Source organism: Penaeus monodon, chromosome 37 (genome assembly GCF_015228065.2).
Source record: "Penaeus monodon isolate SGIC_2016 chromosome 37, NSTDA_Pmon_1, whole genome shotgun sequence".
NCBI lineage: Eukaryota > Metazoa > Arthropoda > Malacostraca > Decapoda > Penaeidae > Penaeus > Penaeus monodon.
In genome coordinates this window covers 3,018,154-3,028,153 of record NC_051422.1, presented here as the reverse complement: position 1 = coordinate 3,028,153, position 10,000 = coordinate 3,018,154, and the positions used below count along the sequence as shown (strand labels likewise).

The 10,000-nt window shown below is 48.8% G+C and overlaps 1 pseudogene; it reads right to left on the bottom strand.

The window, feature by feature from the left end:
* Nucleotides 1-3,547: 3,547 nt before the first annotated feature.
* LOC119596048 overlaps nt 3,548-10,000 on the bottom strand; it is a 9,856-nt pseudogene continuing 3,403 nt past the window's right edge.

The following is a 10,000-nucleotide window of genomic DNA, read 5'->3' as shown; positions in this document are numbered from 1 at the left end:
AGAGAGAGAGAGAGAGAGAGAGAGAGAGAGAGAGAGAGGAAGAGACGAGAGAGAGAGGGGGAAGGGAGGAAGGGAGAGAGGGGGAAAATGAGAGGGGAGAGAGAGAGGGGAGAGGAGAGAAGGGGGGGGGAGAAAAGAAGGAGGGGGGAAAAAGAGAGAGAGAGAGAGAATAAACCGAGAGAGAGAGGAGAGAGAGGAGAGAGAGAGGAGTTGAGAAGAGAGAGGGGGGGGGGGGAGAGAGAGAGAGAAAGGGGAGAGAAAGAGGGGCGAGAAAAAGAGAGAGGAGGGGAAAGAGAGAGAGAGGAGAGGGAAGAGAGAGAGAGAGAGAGAGAAAAGAGGGGGAAAGAGAGAGAGAGGGGGAGGAGAGAAGGGAGAGGAGGAGCCAGGGGGAGAGAGAGAGAGAAAAGAGCCCCCGAGGAGGAGAGGAGAGAGGAGAGAGAGAAGAGACGAGAGGAGAGGGAGAGAAGAGAGAGGAGAGGAAAAGGGAGGAGAGAGGGAGAGAAGAAAGGGGAGAAGAAAAGAGAGAGACGAGGAGGGGTTTTTTTTTTTTTTTGGGGAGAGAGAAAAAAGAGAGAGAAAAAGAGAGGGGAGAGAGGAGAGAGAGAGAGAAGGAAGAGGGGAAGGAGAGAGAGAGAGAGAGAAAAGAGAGAGAGAAAAAGGGGGAGAGAGGGGGAGAGGAGAAGGGAGAGGGAGGGGAGAAGAGAGAGAGGAGAGAGAGAGGGGAAGAGAGAAGAGAGAGAGAGGGGGAGAGAGGGGAGAGAAAAGGGGAAAAGGAGGAGAAAGAGAGAGAGAGAGAGAGAGAAAAGAGAGAGAAGGAGAGAGAAAAGAGAGGGGGGAAAAGAGAGGGGAGAGGGGAGAGAAAAAGGGAGGAGGGGAGAAGGGGGAGAGAGAGGAAAAGAAGAGGGAGAGAGAAGAGAAGAGAGAGAGAGAGAAAAGAGGGAAAAGAGGGGAGAGAGAGAGGAGAGACAGAGAGGGGAAGAGAGGGGAAAACAGGAGAGAGGACAGAGGGGAAGAGAGAGAGAGAGAGAGAAGAGAGTAGAGAAAAGAGATGAGATAGAGAAAAGGGGGGGAGAGAGAGAGAGGAGAGAGAGAGAGGGGCAGCCAGCGAGAGAGAGAGAGAGAGAGTGAGAGAGAGAGAGAGAGAGAGAAAAGGGGGAGGAGGGGAGAGAGAGAGGGAGAGGAGAGGGGGGGAGAGGGGGGGGAAAAGGGGGAAGGGGAGAGGGGAGGAGGATGAGAGAGAGAAAAGAGAGAGAGAGAGAAGAGAGAGGATTGGAGGAAAAAGGGAAGAGAAGAGGGGGAGAGGGAGGGGGAGAGAGAGGAAGAGGAGGGGGAGGAAAAAAAAAAGATTTTCTTTATAAAAATTTAAAAAATTTTTTGGGAGAGGGAGGGGGAGAGAGAGAAGAGAGGGGGGGAGGAAAAAAAAAAAAAAAAAAAAAAAAATTTAAAAAAAAGATAAGAGGAAAAAGGGGGAGAGAGGGGAAAACGGGGGATGGGGAAGGAGAAGAGACGAGAGGGGAGAGAAAGGGAGGGGGAGAGAAAAAAGAAAAGAGAAAAGAGAAATGGGGAGAGGGGAGGAAGGGGGGGGAGAGAGAGAGGAGAGAAAAGGGGAACCGGGGGGAGCAAAGAGAGGGGAAAAAAAAGAAAATGGGGAGAGAGGGAAAAGAGAGAGAGAAAAGAGGGAAAAGGGGGAGAGAGAGGGAAAAAGAAAAAAGAGAGAGAGAAAAAAGAGGAGAGAGAAGGGGAGGAGAGAGAGAGAGAGAGAGAGAGAGGAGAGGAGGGGAGAGAGGAGGAGAGGAGAGAGAGAGAGGAGAGAGGGGAAGGGGAAAAGGGGGGAAAAGAAAGAGAGAGAGGGAGAGAGAGGAGAGAGGGAGAGAAGAAGAGAGAGAGGGAGAGGGAAAAGAGAAAAGGAAAACCGGAAGATAGAGAGGAGAGAGAGAAAAGTGGAGGGGGGATGAGAGAGGGGAGAGCGAGAGAGGAAGGGAGGAGAGGGGGAGACGAGAGAGAAAAAGGGGAGGGGAAGAGAGAGAGAGAGGGGAAGAGGAAAGAGAGGAAGAGAGGAGAGAGAGAGAGAGAGAAGGGAGGGGGAAAAGAGAGAGAGGAGGGGTCGACAGGGGAGGGAGGAGGAGAGAAAAGAAAAAAGAGAGAAAAGAAGGAGGGGGGAAGAGGAGGAGAGAGAGGGAGAGAGCAGATGAGGGGAGGAGAAGAGTGAGCGAGAGAGAGGGGGAAAAAAGGAGGAAGGGAGGAGGAGAGGAAGGGAGGAGAGGAGAGAGAGAGAAGGGAGGGAAAAGGGGGAGAGAGAGAGAGAGGGGAGAGAGAAAAGGAAGAGGGGAGGAGAGAGGGAGGGAAAAAAAGAAAAGAGAGGGGAGAGAGAAAAGGCGGGAAAAAAGAGAAGGGGAGGAGCAAAAAGGGGGCAGAAAAGAAAAAGAGAAGAGGAAGAAAAGAGAGGGGAGAGAGCGAGAGAGGGGCAAGGCGGAGCCCGGCACCTGGGGTTTCCCCGAGCAAAGGCGGTTTTTGAAGGCCCGTGCCCCTCGCCAGCCCCAAACCTGGCCGGGTTCCCTCCCCGGGGCCACCTCCAGCCCCCCGAAGGTCCTTTCGCCCCCAGGATGGGTTGGCCCATCTGCGGGGCCCCGGGCCCTCCTCGCGCGCCCCCCAACCCTGGGGGGGGGGAGGGGGGGGGGGGGGAAAGGGGGAAGGAGGGGGAAGGGGGAGGGGGAGGGGGAGAGGGGGGGAAGGAAAAAGGGGGGGGGGGGAAAGGGAAGGGGGAGGGGGGGGGGGGGAAAAAGGGGGAGGGAAGGGGTTGATGGAGAGGGGGTTTGGGAATGGACGAGCGGGAGGAGAAAAGGGGGGCGGGGGGGGGGAAAAAGGGGGGGAAAAGGAAGGGGAAAAGGGGGGGAGGGGGAAAGGTTTTAGGGGGGGGCGGGGGGGGAGGAAGGGAAGGAGGGGAAGGGGGGAAGGGGAAAGGAGGGGGGGGAAAGGGGGAACGAGGGGGAGGGGGGGGAGGGGGGGGAGGGGGGGGGGGGAAGGGGGGAGAAGGAAGAGGGGGGGGGGAGAAAGGGGGGGAGGGGAAAAGGGGAAATAAAATGTTTAAAATTTAGTTTAAACAGAAAAAATTGAAATTTGAATCCAAAAAACTGTTGTAAGATGCATCATAATTATCAAATTAACAGATAAAAATACCAATAAAATGAGCTATCTTTCAAAATAAAACATTTTGGGGAAAAATTTAAAACAACAGCAAATTTTGTGAAAAAAAGGGCCCTTTAAAAAATCAACTCTTTTCTCAAAGGGAAAATCTTTGTTCCCAAAAATTCAATAAACTAAAACCAGATATCGTGCTTTCCCTAACCCTAAATAAGATCGAAAAGAAAAGAAAAGGGGGCCCATGTTGATAGGATTTCTTTCAAGAAGAAAAATTTGCTTTCCCCCCCCTCCACCCCACCCACCCTCCCCTCCCCTCCCCCTCCTCCTCCTCCCCCACCCCCCCCCCCCTTCCTCCCCCCCCCCCCTTTCCCCCCCCCTTCCCCCCCCCCCCCCCCATTAAATCGCATCATCCGTGCGGTTTGGGCTCACTCGCCGCCTGCCCGTGGTGGATCCCGGTTGGCGCGCGCCCTGCAGTACTCCCCCCCGGCGGTCTCCCCCTTCCCCCAGGGACAAATCGGGCCCCGCAGGACGTGCTGGCGCCACTGCAGCATGGACGCCTCCAGCTGGTGGTGGAGAGCGCGCACCGCCATCCTGCGCCGCCCGCGCTCGTCTCTGCGGGAGGCCCCCACCCAAAGGGCTTAAAATGTTTCCCTAACTAAAACAATTTGTCTGCCGGAGGCGGGGCTGGAAGGGTTGTCGTTGGAAATGGATAATCAACCACTGATTCGATTAAGTCTCTGCGGGAAAGGGGCTTCAGAGAGGCTGTGATTTGAAATCAAGGATTAAAAAGTCTCTGCGGGAATGGAGGTTACAGGGAGCTGAAATTCTGAATTGATGATGAACAACTAATTACATACTGTGCCTGCGGGAAAGGGGCTTCAGAGAGGCTGTGGTTTGAAACCGATAATGAACAACTGATTAAATCAATTCTCTGCGGGAATCGGGGCTCAGTGAGGGTTATAATCACATTAATCTAAAGCATTATGAAATAATCTGCTCAAAATACAGTCAAATGCGACACGACCAAACGTAACAATTCAGGAAACAGCGAGCCGTTTCCTCCTTTCCTCCTCAATGGTAACTTTAGATTGATGAATATTGTATAATTGTAACTCTAATTGCAACTTTAATCTAATAGATGTTATACTATTGTGAATAAAATGTATTTTTCTGCTGATAATTGATAATCTATAAAATTGATTGTAACTCCTTTATTATAAATGAATGAATGGCCATCCTAAGAGGATGGTTATAGCAAATAAGACATAGACGTGTAATAAACACAGCTTATCATCAAAGAATAATGAATCGTACAGTAGTAAGTGGGGTTACTAAAAAAGAAAAAAATAGGAAAAAGTAAAGAAAGAAAAAAAAAATAAAAGAAAAGAAAAATTTACATATCTATCTATTTACCTATCTATCTATCTATCTATCTATATATATGATGATAATAATAATAATAATGATAATAATAATAATAATAATAATAATAATGACGATGATGATGATGATAGAATAGAAGTTTCCAGCAGCCGCCCACCTCTGCCTCCTGAGCGTGTCCTCCTTGACCTCGTTGAGCATCCTGAGGTTGTGCTCCGCCCTCGAGAGCCGCTCCTCCATGTCGTGCCTCATGGCCTCCAGCAGCGCCTCCGCCCGCGCCTCCACCTGCGCAACCTCGCCTCGTTCCGCTCCGCCTCCGCGCTGTTGCCGTCCTCCACGCGCTGGGTCGCCGGCGGGGCAGAGGCACACATATATATATATACACATGTGTGTGTGTGTGTGTGTGTGTGTGTGTGTGTGTGTGTGTGTGTGTGTGTGTGTGTTGTGTGTGTGTGTGTGTGTGTGTGTGTGTGTGTGTGTGTGTGTGTGTGTGTGTGTGTGTATAACTGATTAAACACTAATAACATCCTCCCTGACCAATCGAACAGGTTACCCAGTGACAATTCGAGTCATGGTCAGAGGATCGATATATATCTATCCAATGCGGTATGCTATGTCATCACACCACAGATATATATCTTCCACTCCCTCTCCATACTCTATCCTATACCTCTATATCCACAAGTATATCGAATATAGATACGATTTCATACCTAATGATCCGACAGACCAATGTAACCATGCGATAAGCATGACAGCGACAGTGGATTGCAACGGCTCTGCTGCCCCTCCCCCTCCACCTCTCCCCTCCCCGCAGCCCTCCCCTCCCCGCCTCCCGACTGCCTCCTCCCTCCAACCCCTCCCACTCCCCCTCCCCCCCGACGTACCTTCCGGAAGAACTCCTCCCTTTCCCGCCGCCGCTGCTCCACCAGCTGCTGCTGCCGCTCCCACAGCTGGATCAGGTGCTGCCGCTGCGCTCTCGCCTCGCTCCTCGCCCGAGCGCCTCCCCTGGCGCCGCCTTCCGACTGGATCGCGCGCCGGACGCCCAGGCGCCGCAGCTGCAGGAGGGAGGCCAGGGTGAGGAGGGGGGAGGGAGGGGAGGGGGAGGGGAGAGGGAGGAAGGAGGGGGAAGGGTGAAGGGAGGGAAGAGGGAGGGGGAGGGAGAAGGGGTGGAGGGGAGGGGGTGGGTGATGGTAGGAAGGAGAGGGTGAGTGACGGGGAGGGATGGGGTGGGGTGAGGGAGTAGGGGTGGGTAAGGGGGAGGGAGGAGAGAAGGGATGAAGGGAGGGAGGGTAAAGAGGGGTGAGGGGAGGAGGGGAAGGAGGGAGGAGGAGGGAGGGGGAGGGATGAAGGGAGGGAGGGGTGAAGAGGGGTGAGGGGAGGGGGAAGGGAGCGAGAGGAGGAAAGGAAGGGGGGGAGGAGAGGGTGAAGGAGCAGAGAGGGAAAGAAGGAAAAGGGGAAAAGAGGAAATGGATAGGAATGGGGAGAAGAATGAAAAAGAAAGAAATTCAGAGAATGGAAGAGAAAAGGAGAAAGAGGAAGAAATAAATAGTGAAAGGAAATATTACAAGTAGACAAGTGGAGATAAACAGAACAGGAAAGGGAGAATCAGAAGATTATGGAAGAGGAAACAAGGAATGGAGGAACGTGAGAAGAGTTGCCCGTGTCGAAGTTTATATAAAATTTACATAATATCTATCCACATATTTTGAGAAAAAGATAATTGATATTTCACATAATATTCCAGTCATTATGAAGGAAATATCTCGTGATCCTTGGAAATGTTAAACCACCGTCTCGCGTCACCGGTTCTTCGTCTGTAAACAACTAAATGCGTTTATTTAGGAGAAGGAGAAGGAGAGGAAGAAGATAATAAAAAGAAAAGGAAGAAAAAGTAATAAGAAAATGATAAGAGGATGGAGAAGAAGAAGAAGAAGAAGAAGAAGAAGAAGAAGAAAGAGGAAGAGGAAAAACAAGAAAGGGAGGACAAAGAGAGGAATAGGAAGAAGAAGAAGAGGAAAAGGAAGAAAGAAGAGAAAGAAAACAGGAAGAAGACGAGGAAGAAAAAGAACAGGAGAACAAAGGTCTCGTGGACCCGGCCTGGCGTCCTGCTGTTCAGGACCTCCAAGAAGAACAGGAGAACAAGAAGAAGAGAAAAAGCGAAAGGAAAAAGGACGAAAGAGGGAAAGAAAAAAGGAAACCTCTACTGACCCTGGCGTCCTGCTGCTCGCCGAGGGCCTCCGCGGCCCTGCGCTCCTTCCCGCAGATGAGGCGCGCGAGCTTCTCCTGACTCTGGCGGTGCGTCTCCTGCGTCTTCCTCCAGCGCCGCTCGTTCTCGCTGTTCTCCTGACGCCGTTTCTCGTTCACGTGGGCGCGCCACTCCGCCCACTGCGCCGCTGCTTCCTGGGGGGGGGAGGGGGTGGCGTGGGCGGGGGGGGAGGGGGTTGGGTCGGTTGGCATAGGTGGGCGTGGGTGGGTGGGCGGGTGGGTTGGTGTAGGTGGGCGTGGGTGGAATTTTGGGTGGGTGGATGGGGTGTGTGGGGGATGGATGGGGGGCGTGAGTGGGTGGGTGAGCATAGGTGGGCGGGGGTGGGCGTGGGAGATTGTTGCTGGTTGTAGTTATTATCATTATTGTTATTGCTATTCTAGTATCATTATTACTTGCATTATCATTATCATTATTGTTATCATAATCATTATCAATATTATTGTTATTGTTATGATCATTTTCACAATTAATAGCATTATCATCATTACCACTATCATAATCGTTATTGTTTTATGAAATATATATTTTTTTTCTTAGAATATTTCGTTTCCCTTTTTTACTCTTTATCGACTTTTAATATCAAAACAAGAACAGAATCTTGTGATATCACGCATTCGAACACAGATTCATAGGCTAATAAAGTCAGTCTGACAGCAATCATAATAAGAAAAAACTATCATCAAGTTTAATCAAGTTTTATCAAGTTAAAATAAATCACCTTTTATCAAATTGAAAAATGTGCACACAGGCACTCATTGGCACTGCCCTGGTACCACAGTTTAAGCACGAAATGAGAATAAAAAAATATATAATTTCGCTTTCTTGCATTTTTCGTCCTTGTTATTTTTCACTCTCACTCCCACACCTTGAAAAGAGATTTTTTTTCCCACCCTCACTCCCACCTCTCTCTCTCTCTCTCTCTCTCTCTCTCTCCTCTCTCTCTCCCTCTCCCTCCCTCCTCTCTCTCTCTCTCTCCTCTCTCTCTCTCTCCTCTCTCTCTCTCTCTCTCTCTCTCTCTCTCTCTCTCTCTCTCTCTCTCTCTCTTCTCTCCTCTCCCTCTCTCTCTCTCTCTCCTCTCTCCTCTCTCTCATAAAGAACTCAATTCCATCGAAAGTGATTGATGACAATCGTGACAACGCCTGTGTTGAATATCTTAGTATTCAAATATTTCTTGACAGTAAATCTATCACTTTCATTAATGTAAACAATCCACATGATAGTGAGGTGGTACCTAAACCTCCTGACTGCATGATACATAGTGATACTGTCTTATTGTGGGGATTTTAATGCTCGCCATCCTCTCCTTGGCTCCGAGGGAAGTACCATTGGCAAAAACGGTAAGGTTTATTATGACTATCTCCAAAATACTAGTGACCCCATACACCCTTTATGCCCCTTAGAAAACTGGACTATATAGCTCTATACAATCAGCACACACTACCAAGCACTGTAAAAGTCATCCCACTCTTAGTTAGTGATCACTGGGCATTAAGTATAACTCTTCCTTTTTACAAAAGAGCCCCATCCCAGCCACGCCTTCGGTACCACCTTGCTACTAAATATCATGAGGAATTAATTGAAGGAATTGCCTGCTGGTATGAAGACTTTACTCCTACCAGCCTGGATCACTTTAATGAAACTCTCTGTTAACAAGTTGGCAATATCATTACTCAGCTACAACCTAAAAGCCCTGCCAAGCATGGGTCTTTATCCCCCAGAGGTAGACGTGCACAACAACTGAACAAAGACCCTGAGATAAAACTTCTTAGAAGGATCATACGATCTACAGTAAGTCAACTACGATACCTGGGGAAAAACCCGTACTTGGCTAGGGATCTTGTGTTTTTTAGTAAAAAGATAAATGAGTTGATAACTCGAAAACGGGAGAAAAGATTTTATGCCTGGGCAGAATCAATTGACTCCATGACACCCATGAGTAAGGTATGGAAGGAAATAAGCAAGATTAAAGGCAATACATGCAGTATAACACCCCACCCACATCCAGATAGGGTAGCCTCATCTTTCCTCAATAAATGGTGTGAGGACTTTTCTATTGATAGTCTCCCATTATTCATACGCAGATGCTCCCTTAAATCAAGCCGTAAAAACGAAATTGATTATCAGTGCCACCTCTTAGATGAGGCTGATGCACCATTTACAAGGGAAGAACTCCTTGCAGCCATTAAGACTAGCAAATCCATTGGGGATGATGGAATCACTTATGACATCATCCGACTTCTTGCAAAGGTACAGGTAGAGGGGAAAAATCCTCTTCTTGATCTCTTCAACTTAACCTACACTGCAGGCATCTTGCTTGGAAACAAGCAACCATCATTCCAATCCCAAAACCAGGACGGCCCGATGAATATAGGCCAATATCTCTGACGTCCTGCTTATCTAAAACCTGTGAAAGAATCCTCCTTACTCGTTTACTCCACCAGATCAAGGACCTGATTCATCCATCTGTCTTTGGCTTTCAAAAAGGGAGAGAAACACAAATGTTTTTACCACAGTACTTAAGTGGAAGTAATGCAGAGTCTTCTTACTTCAGTCTTCTTACTTACTACAGCAATCCTCCGTGAACTAACACTCTTGGGAGTTAAGGGCAAGCTTCTGCTATGGATTTAGAATTATCTATCTTTGAGAAGAGCAAAAATGTACCAAGGCACCTACAGTGCTTATGGCGAATTAGAATTAGGCACTCCACAAGGGGGAGTATTGTCCCCTACACTGTTTAATATACTTATGCACTCTCTTTGCAAGCTCAACGATGAGTTAGGAAACCTATGCAGCATCACATCATATGCTGATGACATTCTTATTCAGGTATTTGATAGGGGGGATTACGTTCTAGGGAGGTTTAGCAAAAAGTGTGCTTCCCTCGGTCTTATAATCACCCCAATCAAAACTAAGTATATTTCGAGATCTCGTAATCTACCTTATATTTCAAGGTTAGGTGGACAAACTATTGCAAACACTGACAATATAAATAAATATCTTGGTGTTATGGTGACCGCTCCCCACCTCATGTCCCGCAGCTCTCGCTTTACCAAGGATATTGTTCAAAACATCAAGGAACGTTGCCTTGAGCGTTTAAAACCATTGCAATACATAAGTAACAGATATGTCGGTGCCTCCCTGAGAGTCCTAAGGTTGATGTATATCTCCCTTGTTAGGTCCATGATAGACTATGCAAGCCCAGTTCTTAGT